Genomic DNA, 14,240 nt, shown 5'->3' on the forward strand with positions numbered 1-14,240 from the left:
CGCGGTGAGGGTTGGAAAACATTAAAATCAATTTATTACAAAATAATTCTTCCAAGATAATATCGAACAAAAATGTATACAGATATATTAATTATTATTTATTTAAAACATAACATTTTTTGACAACCCTGTTTTATAATAGTCGCACCGAAAAAATATCTATATATTATTTTTTTTGTTCTCCGTCTAGAACTCATCAAAAACAAAAGATAAATCACATTTATACATTATTAAAATAAACCGTAAAAAAATTAGTAGAACATAAAATTAGGGTTGCCAAAAATATTTTTTTAACAAATAAATTAATAATTGTATCTCAAAACATTTATATCACTAAAATTCGCCAATAATAAAATATTGGGACGAATAATAATTTCTTTAAACATAACTACTTACATCATTTATTATTTCCTATGGACAAGTGCAATGTTATTTAGTATTTAATAATTATTTTAATTATGCGAAAGGGTGCGTTTGAATGATTTAATTTTTTTTGTAACTTTTTTTTAAATTTTTTATGCTTTTTTACTTTTATGTTTTGTATAATTTGATCTTAATTTATTTATTAGTTTATTGATTCGATACGAATGTATCTACTCTCTTCGTGTAAAATATTTAGTTCATTTTTTTTATAATTACGTTAAATATGCTTTTTTCCTGTTTTTAATATTTTGGGAATTATATATTTTTATTATGTTTGCATCATTTCTACAATGTTGGTAATAACTTTGTGATTGTTTATTTTAACATAGTTTTAAATATTATTTTAAGTTAATACTAATAAGTATTTTTTTTAATTATTTATTTTAAATATAAACAGTACACCTGTATGAAAAGTAAATTTGATTTTTTCAAATATCTTCTTAACGATTGTATGAGTAAACATGCGATCTTGTAAATAAATCCGTTGAATCTCTATTTCCAAAATATTACGGGTTGTAAAATTATATGTTTGTAAATTATTTTATTTTCGAAATTGACGAAGTTGAGAATACCTACCTAATAACGAAAAGGCTCTCTGTTTAATCTAAGTTAATTATATATATATTTTTAATATCACACCGTTGCCAAAATTAAAGTGAAATAAAACACTTATCCAATTTATAACTTGATTATTGCATTGCCGAATAAATAATAATTTATTAAAAAAAAAACATTTTAATCAGTGGGGTTTACTGCCAAAAGTTGGCAAGTCTTGAAACCATGTTATGGAATAATTCCAATTTGACCTTGATTTTTTTCTACCATACATAATCCGTTATTAACTTTAAATACCTAAATTATCGACTTACCAACTTTTGGCAGCAACCCATAATATGTTGGTAATATTTTATTTTTGTATTTATTTCCGGAATTATTATTTTATAATAAAACAGCTTTCTTCCTAATAGACATTTTTAATTGGAAGTAATCAGTCTTATACCTAATATTATAACAATTGTGAAAGTAATTACTAAAAGTAAAATATATTGTTTGTTATTTTTAATATCATGTATAAATATAATCACTCTGCGTGGTCAATAATTAATTTAAATAAATGTGGAATATCTTTTTTGTTATTATATTTTGGTACACTCTGTCTTTGATTACACTCATATAACAACCCATTTTAATTCGATGTATGGAATATTCTTGTCAGGCATGTTGATATTTATAATATAATTAATATTATTTACTTACCTATGTATCCTTTTAACTATTTCTCGCTGTACCCAAGTACCTTTAGTAAGAAAATAATATTATGTTATTGTTTTTTTTTTATTATATCTACTTAATGTAAATACCTAACGGCACGATTCGTTCGTGAACAATTTAAGATCTCAAAATGCTTTGTCACACTATGTTTTGGAACGTATGCATTAATTTCGTTAAGAATTTAATGTCTATGTGAGGTGATATTATAATGTACCTTCGCATACAAATGTACATAGAAAATTAATTTAAAAAAATATTTAATTTTTGTTTTCGTTTTTTTTAGTTCGCACTGTTAATAATTTTCTTCAGTAAGTGGAAAACACACGTCACAATTAATTTTATTTTATTTTTAATTAGAATATAAATAATTTAATTATTAAAAAAAAAACATATTTCCCACAGTAAATAACAATATCGCATAATATAATTTGTTTCGTGGTATTGTTAGATTTATACTATTTCAAACTAAATTTTAACAACTATTTTTTTATCCAACGAATAATTCACAAGATTTAAGAATGTAACATTCTTTTTATTGAACATACATAATTAAAAAACACTTCTGAGAAATATATAATCAATAGAAAAAATCTTTAAGTATGAAAGAATAAGACATTTAGACAGAATTTAGAAAGCGCTTAAAAGAACCATGAGTTCAAATTCGTCGAAATTAGATAAGAACCCTATATTATAGTGGTCAATGCACATGGGCGCGAATTCCTAGAGACGTAGGTTCAAATTCTGCCGGATGTCGTATTTTTTGTATTATATATAAATATGTTAAATTTTAACACTTATACCGTTGTATTTTTATGACTTTTTACCCATCAAAAATGTATAAAATATGCCTGTTTCTCTAACTTATTGAGATATAAAATCATTTTATTATAATATTCACTGTTTTTATATAAATTACCGACGCCAAGTCTCTAAGAAGGGATACAAAGAAAACTATTACTGAAATTAATTAACTTCCAAAGCCCTTTACATAATCCGTACATAATTCTATTAGGCATATTTATTATGTAACAAAAAAGAATTTATTATTATTTAATATATTACACAAGACTAATAATTTAACTGGCAGTTAGTATTTTACTAATTATTATAAATGATATTTCTTTAAATTTACCAATCAATATAAACATCAGTGTATTCGTCTATTTAGAGTTAAACCCACCAACGAAATTTTACTAGACGTATATGATATACATTTGAATACTGTTCTGCATGCCTAGTAGGTATCATATTATTTATTATTATTTTTTTATTTTATACCGAATAAATGAACGTTATCTCCATGTACTCATATTAACAATAAGCATTATTTTATGATTCAGAGGTAAACTGTGAAAATTCATTAAAAAACTACAGCTAATATTAATAATTTAATATTTTTTCTACATTTTACTAGGACAGTAAAATAATCCAATACAGTTTTCTAGATATTTATATTAATTATAACTTTCAACCTCAGTTTTTTTAACTTACTTAAAAAATACGTATATTTGTATCGCAGTTTACCTCGTAAATATTCAATTTAGTACAGGGTTAGTCAACCTGGTCCCTACCGCCCACTAGTGGGCGTTCCAGCTTTCATGGTGGGCGGTAGGGGTTTTAAAAACTACTTTAAAAATTACTTCCCTACTTTATAAATCACCATTACTGTGGAACTGATGGGCGGTTAGAAAATTTTACTTCTAACAGAAATAAAAGTAGGCGGTAGGTATAAAAAGGTTGACTACCCTGATTTAGTACAACAAAACTATTAAACGTCTATTTAAATATTTAACTATATCCGCTTAACTTTAAAATCATTATGTTCTGTCAATTTTCCTAGAACAAATACATGTGTTATATTATGAATGTAACTTAATATATTAAATTAAAATATGCCGTCGTTTTTTTATTTTAATGTTCTGTTAATCGTAGGACTAATGACAATTATGTTTTTATTTATTTATTGTATTTTTAATTTTGTAAAATAGTAATTATTTTAGTTTTAAAACACGAATGTATAAATTGTATTATTTATTTTTTTATTGGCATACTTTTATAAATAAATTGATTTCCACTCCTTCAGTAAGTAATTTAAAATATATTTTTGAATCGATCGCAAACTCTTTGATACATAATATACACGATTACAAATTTTAGTACATACTGATAATATACGTAACTATAATTATTGATTTTATAAACATAGTAAAATACAAAATGTTTGAATCGAAAATTTCATGTATAATAACTGTAAATTGAATATTAATTATACATAAATAAATCTACATCATGTAAGATTATTTTAACCCATTGTTTCATTTCCTCTTTGACCATTAATGGTCCATAGCACACACAACATAAAATACAGTGGTAAATTATGTTATAACATACAATGAAATAATTAAAAGAAAAAAAAGAACTTTTTAGGTATTTACCAAATTTTCTGTTGAATCATATAAACTTGACACTTCTATGTATTAATAATTTTGGACAAATAAGGCGACTGTCGACAAATCATTCTTTTGCTATTTTGCAACAAACAAACAAATGTAGAATACTGAAATGTTGATTTCCATAGTAACGCACGTATATATTAATAATTTAGTTACTAGGACCACCTCCTTAGCAACCAATAATAGTGGATTGGATTACGGATTTCTTCCGAAATAGCTTTTCATACAAAACAGAAGATGGCTAAAAATATAAAAAAAACGCATTGGCATCGTATTCTGATGTATTCTAAAAGTTTCAAATTTCTAGCTAGTCGGGAAGTTAGTTAAAAATCGATTGAAAGATTTGTACTGGATAAACAACCACCGGGCAAATAAGAATACGAGCTAAGAAAACGTTGTAAAATGAAATAAATCCATACGTATCTCAAAGGTACGTGAACGAGTACATCTATTTGTCCTTTTTAAATATTTACCGTAGGGGTCGTCCATATATGACATTATCGGGGAAGGGATCTGATATAATGTGAATACATAAAACCAACAAAATATAACCTATTTTTATCTGAGAATAAAATATACACTGAGATCACCATACTGACATCAATCACACAAAACACACACAATTGCCGAGCGGTTACAGCATTAGCTCATAGTCTCGTGATATTGTTTTTCAATATGTGTTTGGACCAGAGTATAGACCTAAAAGGTTGAGCAAGTGGCTAACATCAATTTCTCGTAAAAATAAAACTCTGTTCATCTTAGGATCGGGCATGGTAATATATAAACTATCCCCATTATTATTTTTTGTTGTACTATGTTTATTTTGAGTAATATTTTATAAATATTCTTGATTTATTTATACATAGATCTCAATTAAAATGACAGATATTTAAAAATATTCTATGAAGGCTCATGATATCACTGCTATAATAAATATACTGCCAACAGTTAGTAAGTCTCGAAATCATGTTATGGAGTAATTGCAATTTGATAGTTTGACAAAATCAGGCATAATGTTAATTTCTTTGTGATTTACGTGCATGTTCTATATTATGTCGGATGGCTTTGAATTTTTTTCTAACACACATATTTATATATAGACACATAATTCGTTGTTAAATCTAAATACCTAAAATATCGACTTAACAACTTTTGGCAGGAACGAACGTGGTTAAAAAATCGAAGTATAATTTTGCTGGGATTTTTTTAATATAGATTTATAGCCATGACCTTATCTAACGATGTGTTCACAATATTTTACGAGGATTCGTTGTTGAGATATTTTTTTTAAATTATACCTTATATATAAAACATTCCTGGATACATTTTAAAATGAAAAATAATATTAATTTTGAAAAATAAAAATCAGGACCACCTAAACTAAACTTAACGTTAACGGTTTGGTGGTTGTCGGTAATGTAAGAGTATAGTACGCCTTACATGTCTTCCGACACGTATGTCGATTAATATACAGGGTGATCCAAATCCATATGCCGAATACAGGTTGTCGATGTTTCACGGTGCCTGGTACGACAAAACTCAACCGCACAGCCATCCATATTACCGCCATCAGCGGAGCTCAACCTTTCTACTAATAAAAAAATAAGTAAGACATTAAGAAATAAGTGATTGTTTGGTAAGTATCTAAAATACTTTAATAGTAAGTATTAAAACATATTGTTGAAGGGTGATACATGGAAAATTTGGTGAATAGTTCTAATTATTCCATACTATGTAATAATTATAAGTATCATCATCATGAGCCTGAATCTATACACTGCTGGATGAATGTCTCTCCATGCTGATTCCACTTCTCTCGGTCATATGCGTTGCTTTGCCACGTACTTCCGCAGAACTTTATCATTTCATCGAACCAGCGGCCTCTAGGTCTTCATTGCGGACATTTCGTACCTCTTGGATGTCACTGGATGTTTAAATTAGTTCAACGATTGTCCTTTCTTCGAGCTGTGTGTCCAGCCCATTTCCATTTGAGGTTTTTAGCAAACTCTATTATATCGCAAATTTTTGTCTGTTCCCTTATCTACTCATTCCTCTTTTTGTCATTTCGCGTTATACCCAGCATACACCTCTCCATACCACGTTGTGCTACTCTAAGTTTCTGGATCTCTCTCTTACTTAGGGTCCATGTTTCACACGTATAAAATTAAACGATTAGTATAAAAAGCTAAAAATCACTATATTATTATTTAAGAATAAAAATATAAATTCTCAACGATAACAGTTAGCAACGGTTTCCGATAATTTGTCACGATAAAATAATTCATATTTTATTGATTGACTAAATATATTTTTTGGCTCGTGAACTGCTGGTTGGTAACCACCGGAATCACGTGCTCAAGAGAAATTCTCTCACCTCACCTACTTACCAAGGCAAACGTTTTCTCCGCGTGCCTATGCAAAGAGGCGATCGTCAAACTGTGGCCCGTATACCCAATGGTATAATCTACCTAATGGTTAAACGGTTTATAATGTCGTGAGTTCCCGGTTCGAATCCCGGGTCTGCCCAAAATACAAATGCTGTTTTTCAAGATGTTTTTAAGTCCAGAGTATAGAACTAATAGATGAAGCAAGTAGCTAACATCCATTTCTCGTAAAAACAAAATTCTGTTTATAAAATTATAACCTCCGCTGTATAAAGGCCCATATCATCTATACGATCCTCTTACGATTGAATCAAGTGATGTATGATGTAATTCTTATATAATATTAATATCTATAATACATACCCCACTATGGCCGCGTGGCATCGACCTATAGCGTTGTGGGTCCCAGGTTCGAATCCTGGGTCTGGCAAGTATATTGTTTTTCAATTTCAATGAGTCAGAGTATGGACCTAATAGGTTGAGCAAATGGCTGACATCCATTTCACGTAAAAACAAAAACTGTGGAGGCCTAAAATATGATCTTATTAGCATCGGACATGGTCAAAAAACATTTTTTTTTATATCATAACAGGCCATGCGACTAAATGACAGTAGTGCAGTAAAACGATAGTGTATTTAGTAATATATTAGAAACGATCACAAACACCCTGGCTTTGTGATAATCACATACCTAATTAAATATGGTTACCTCACCGCATATTGAACTCAGGGGGTCTGGATGAAATACCAGCGCCTTACACGCTTGATTACGAGAGTCATACTGCTTAATAATGACTCCTATGACACTATAGCCTTGATAAGAACCATTATCTTCTTTATAATAATATATAACTGCAATATTTACTTGAATAAGCAGGTAGGTACACGACTAAAAAACTAAATTTAAAAAAAAATATTGATCCCGTTTGTATAATGATTATTTCTTTATGACAAGTACAATAATTTCTTTTATTGTGTTAACTGTCAATTATTCATGATGGAACTGGATTGTATTATTGATTAGTTTAATATAACGCAAAAAAAAATAGTACTTATTCCACTTTTATTATTTAATAAATCTGGACTGGTTTCGTCTGCCTCAGAGGGACATTTTCAACTGAATAATCAATAATAAGTACAATAAAAATATAAATATTACATTTCATCCCAGAGCCAGAGTGAAAAGTTATGAAGAATATACTATACTGAGATTTTTTTTACAAATAAAACAGATAATGATATTCACTTGTATTAATATGTAGTAATAGAGAAATAAATAGATAATATATGTTAAAAAATATATATATATATTAAGTACATTATTTTCATCCTAGAGCCGGAGTGCAAAGTTATGAAGCGTATACCTACTCTAACTTGCTATGTCTGTGCTATGTTAGCTTGCTTGGTGAATTAAATTATAATTAGATACTGAAGTTTTAGTAGAATTTATGTTTCAATATGCAGGCGCGCGCCAAGCGGCGTGTTAGGGGTGCGAAACACTCGAGCGGCAAGATTCAGAGGGCGGCGAAAGTCCGAAAAAACATTTCTTTCAAAATTACACAAAATGGATTGTGACGCATTTTTCTTCCATTTCATTAAATATTATTTTATAAATTATGCTTCCGTGCTTCATTCATTATATCTATCTCGATTTAAAATGGTTTATAAATATTATAATTCAGAATTTTATATTATTTAAAAAGTTAAATATTTTATAGTTATAGTTAAGTATACATTTTGATGACAATAAAATAGCGGCTTCAAGATTTTCTTCAACTTTTTTAATAATTTCACTAAAAAAATATATGTTTATTTGGGTGGGGGTTGAAATTTGTGATGACACCCCAGCGGCAGCCAGCCTTGATGCATCCCTCTCAATATGCTCGTAATGAGTTAAAATAACGTGGAAAATACCTGAAAACCATAGCGATCTCAACGCACGGTCAAAAACGAAACCTATAACGATTCAATACATTAAATCCATTTTGTCAAGTTAGGTAGATACCGGTGGCGAAGGGTGACTTATGGAAAGAGGTAGGCTGTGGAGATATGAGAAAAAGATCACACTTATCAGGTATACTTACGAGAAATAAAAAGATAATACGATATTACTACTAATGAATAGGTACACACTAATGACAACGACACACAAATTCAATGAAACTTCAAAAACTCACTGACGATGAGAGTTATAATAAATCTATGGCGATGAGTTTAATTACGTATTTTTTAAAACATTACATAAAATTTATGTTTATTTTTAAAAACAATCTATTTATTAATTTGGACAAAGTGAAGTCATGACAATAATATTATGCATGAAGGTTTTAGGCTCTGCGATAGGAGTCATACAATTCGAAAGACTGACTGCGGTTACGTGACGTAAAGTCGATACGAAAAAATATCACAATTCCTTGAGGAATAATTCGACATTTATTTACGTCAATATTTGCAGACTGTTTTGTAATCTATATAATACATTCCTATATATTACACGACATCTGTCGTTGGTAATTTTTTTTTTATAGAATATAAAATAATCAAGTGATTATGCCAATATGCAATTAGAAACGATTTTTCTTAAGAAGGTAGGCTTTAAATAATCGCATAGTATGGAGTCTTTTGGAGTCCAGGTTCGAATCCTGGGTCTGGCACGTACACATATTGTTTTTCATTTTGTGTCTGTCAGGGTATAGACCTAATAGGTTGAGCAAGTGGCTGACATACATTTCTCGTAAAAAACAAAATCTGTTAATACAAACCTCTTGTCTGTGGAGGCCCATATAATCCTATTAGGATCGGACATGGTTGAAAAAAAAGAAAAAGATGGATTCTTTGCCACTGGTAGGTAACAAATAAATATTTATACCTAGACTAATTTAGAGTAATTTCATACTATCATACATCATTTTAGTTATAGCAACTGGCAATACCCTAGTTATCAGATCGCCATTATAAGCATTTTTATAAACCGGGGTCGAATGAAGGATTCGGATCATTTTTTGAAACCTTAAAATATAATCGATGCACTGCCAAAAAAAGTTCGTCGATTTAATAAATTTTTAGTTTTATCGTAGACCTATAACCATGGCCCCCACAAAGGGAGGGCTGACAGGGCTCTAGCCTGAGAGCCTGGGCTTAGAGGGGACCCGGCGTGGCAAGTCGACCAGTTAAATACACAAATTTGCTCTAATACTTTAATAGCTCTAAAAAAGTCGGCTGCGGTGCTATTTTCCAATTTCAAAATATGTGGCTGTATGTTGTGATAATATGATGACTGATATAATTAAATGACAATTCATGCGTAGAATTTTATTTTATAATTATTTTTTGTGTGTTTCCTGACTTACAAAATGGTTTTTTATCAAATATGGCGAAGGATTCCATGTTACTTGGGTACCACAAAAGGAGGTCACGATCAGTGCTTCATAATATGCTGAGTGCCAACAACTCAATAAATCAACTGGGTTTATTTAAAAATCGCTACAAATACACGGAATACCCTTAACCCTAGGGTTCCGTGGAAACCACTTAAAGAACACTACTGTAGAAAATCACACTGCCCATAACATTAGCGGTAGGTAGGGGGGCCGCTATAGGATGTGGGGGCTATGCCTGTAACCATTTAGTGTCTATTGGGTATCTTTGTATGACCGCATTTGTGCAGTGATTATCCAATCGGAAAGCGACATATGCAGTACATTATTAATTCATCATATAGGCGACATTTATCACATCGCAAACTCTTGCTTGCTTTCCTACGGTTTGATTTATATTGTGATCTATATCATGCCCAACATTTATCAATATATGATGCCACATTGCACACTTCATTAAGGGTGTACGTTTGATGGAAATTTTATGTAGTATTTGGCGTAATCAAAATTGTAAAGGCAGTGACATACCTAGGTAAAGTAGTGCTCTTAAGCAGACTTATAAAACCGCTACCTTTCATTTTTAGTTTAAAATTATCTGCAAATTCATTAGGTACCTACCTACTTAGATATTTTATTATTTGTTTTAAGTTGCCTTGATCAAATACACCAAATATCTTTAGAGCATTTCCACGAAACCTACTCTCAAAAAGTGTTGGTTTTAGGTGCGTGAAGGCCCATGGCACCAGTGACGTCCCGTGGGGGTAGGCAGATTGAGCGTCGCTTGGGGGCGGCAGTTACTCGAAGAGCGGCAAATCGAGGAGAATCATTTGGAATATATAGAAATAGCTATCTAAACTTAGTAATAACGAAAATATCTTTCCATTAAAAAAATCAGCTCACTGATTTTATCGAGTTAGCGATATCCAGTTTACTTCCGTTGCCCTTTGACATCCTTGGTGACCAGAAACAACACGAGCAGATTTGCGAATAATTAGTCTGATATTTTGTTAGTAAAGTATCCATACAACACATTTCTTAAATATTGGACTCATGAAAGGATAATAAAAATGCTGTATAAAAGAATGGGGCAGCATTTTGGCACTACGGTATTTTATCTAGGGATGTTACTGCATGGCACTGACAAGTTTGGAGGCAAAATTGTAAAAAAATCTTTGCGATAAACCGCCATTATAATGGTATACCGCCATTATAATGGTCTTACAATGGTATTACAATTTTATTATATTACAATAGATTGTATGCACGTATCCTTAAAATGTCTTGCATTAACATGGTTACTAATGTTGATCTTCTCAAACGAATGGAAAAAGATAAAAAAAATCTGCGTAGTATCAAAATCAGACAACTACAGTACCTCGACCAAATTACGAGAAGACAAACGTGCAGTATTATCCAGTTTATTATCTAAATAAGATCACCAGTAAATGTAGCAGAGAGTGGAGCTTTACAGAATTGTTTCGAATAGCAAACGATAAACCAAAGATTGTCCTGATGATGGATGTCCTCCGATATGGAATGGCATGGGAAAAAAGAAAGAACGTAAGTATGTCTCTCACGACAATCAAATGACAGGAAAAACTGTTTGATGTTTAAAAATAATTGTATTTAAATATTACACTGCACAATTAAATAAGTAGGTATGTAAACATATGCCAATCGTATGGGTTTTGAAAAAATTCTTCAGGGTAACCCAAGATGAGAAGCAAATGCTGAAAAGACAACTGCTCCGCTGGATCAAATGAGTGAAAATGAGTTACTTGACGTGCAGGATTGGTCGGAGACTGCTGGAGATTAACTGGAATAGAAGAAACTATGGTTTGATTTAGTTTGTAGTCCAATTAAAAGAAGAAAGTAAAAATACTTTTATCGATAAAAAAAAATTGCACAATTATTAGGGCATAGTGCAAGTACAAGGTAGCGCCATTTCTCTCGGTCCATCACCAAATCCTGCGCCCTTCGTCACACAAGACATGCAGGGCGTAGACCGTCTTTAGAGGGCTCGCATATCAGAACTCGCCGCATGCGTCTTACGACGAATTCGTCGATGTGACGTCATCGTAAACCAAGAAACAAACGTTATCAAATGGACCTTCGCAGATTGGCCGATGCAACTGCAACTCTGCGACCCTGCGACATTCGTCTAGTTGCAATGGCCAAAGCGTGCATGTCGATCTCGGGAATGTCGCCTCCGCGCAAGCGTACAGCCTGCGGCCATCGGCCATTTCTGTTTCTGTCTCTGTCTACACTGTCATTGCTCGCTCATCGCGGTGAGCGTTTGACGTTTGTTCATACAATCAACACAATAAAAATGGCAGACGAGAGACTTCTCTTTTTTCGTGTTTGACGTTTGCCGCTGGGCAGATGTGCGAGGATGTACGATGCAACATTCGTCGAAAGTCTTAGAACTTTTGATTTATGGCCGTTAGGCACACAAGGCGCATTGTGATGTGCGAGCCGGCTTATAGCACCGCTACAGGGCGAGGCAGGGCCTGCCATGGCGACGAAACCCTTGAGGTTGCGTCACAAGGATACGGAACGTCGCATTCTCTGCCGGCATCCGTAACACATGTCCCAGCCACGTGAAGCATCTCTTCGTGATTACTCCGATCATCAAGGGTTGCCGTGTCCGTTTACGAACTCTAGTATTTGTAACGCGATTGTATCAATGTATCTCTAAGTTAATTCGGCGGAGAAATTGATTCTCAAAGCTCAAAAGCCTAGAACTAGGTAAATATATAAAAGTATAAATAATAACATAAAATCAACAATCAAACGTTTTATTGTTTTTACGAACTTCCGTCATGCTGTATAAAGAGCTTAAATAGTATTTTATCTTATGTAGGTCAATGACACACTTTTCTATTTGAACGTACTTGCTGTGACTTGTCTTAACATTAAAAATCATCGGTAAAAGATACACTACGGTTAGCTCATTTCACTCACACCTTCGGAAAAACTAGCATCCTCTCTATCTTATCGTACACGTATTTAAATACATCTATCTCTTTTTATGCAATAGAATTTATAGTGATGTCTCTTTCGCATTTCTTTTATGTCTATCTCTCTCTTAATTGTGAGAAATGCATTATTCTATCGCGAGTTTGAATCATGAATGCCACCCGCATAATAAAAACGCCATTGAATTGTGTATTTTTTACGAAGTGCATTTAATGATTTTTTTTTTTTAATAAATCGAAGCCTTTTGATTTGAGAGTTATTATTGCATTCATATTATTATGTATTATTTGGTTAAATTCCTATAGACAGTTAGGTTAGGTTAGGTTAGGTTAGACAGTTAGGTACATTATAATATCTATTAGAAGTATGGCCTTAAAACTTAAACATTTTTATAGGTAGGTACAGTAAGTTGTTATTTTTTCATATAAATATTCGAATTATCTATTTATTATGATAGAAAAAAATCCGTACATTATTTTGCGTTGATAAAAAATATAGATATATTATAACTAGTAAACACACGCAACGTACCTCCGGTTAGGAAAATTCTCGATAATATCGTTTTGCGGAAATTTTATAAAATACAATATTATGGTTAAACAAATATTAAAATCATTTGTATTAGGTATATTTTTACAACGTTTTTCTTAGCTCGTATTCTTATTTGTCCGGTACAAATCTTGCAATCGATTTAAACTAACTTCCCGACTAGCTAGAGACTTAAAACTTTTAGAATATATCAGAACACGATGTCAATGCATCTTTTTAATACTTTTAGCCATCTTTAAGTAGAATTGAAATCATTTTCAGTTAATTCTGTTTTGTGTGAAAAGTTATTTCGACACCATTATTGGTTGCTAGAGCAAATAAATTATTAATATATACGTGCGTTACTATGGAAATCAATATGACATATCAAATCGACATTTCAGTATTATTTCTATCAAGTAGACATTTTTTGATCGTTTAAGCTAGTCAAGTCAAGTCAAGTTTATATGATTTAACAGAAAATTTAAAAACGTATATAAAAAGTTCTTTTTATCTTGCAAATATTTAAAATTTGTTTGCCGCTGGTTTCCCGCAAACCGACAACAACCAAATTTATAAATTACAAATTCAAGACGATCACATCATTTTTTTGAAAATTTCTTTTTGAAAATAGATTCCTCAATCAAACTGCAGAAGCACAGAAAGTATTAATTAAATTATTGTTTTTTATTCATTATTCTTCTTTCTTACTGATAGATAGTAAGTATATGTATTTAATTTTGGACAAAGTTAAACCGCATGAGATTGAAGTAGTAGTGTAAGTGTATTAGTAAGCGTATTAAAACGGATCAATTCACATGATT

This window comes from Rhyacophila brunnea, unplaced genomic scaffold (assembly GCF_057557595.1).
Source record: "Rhyacophila brunnea isolate RB1 unplaced genomic scaffold, BYU_Rbru_1.0 scaffold_24, whole genome shotgun sequence".
Lineage (NCBI taxonomy): Eukaryota > Metazoa > Arthropoda > Insecta > Trichoptera > Rhyacophilidae > Rhyacophila > Rhyacophila brunnea.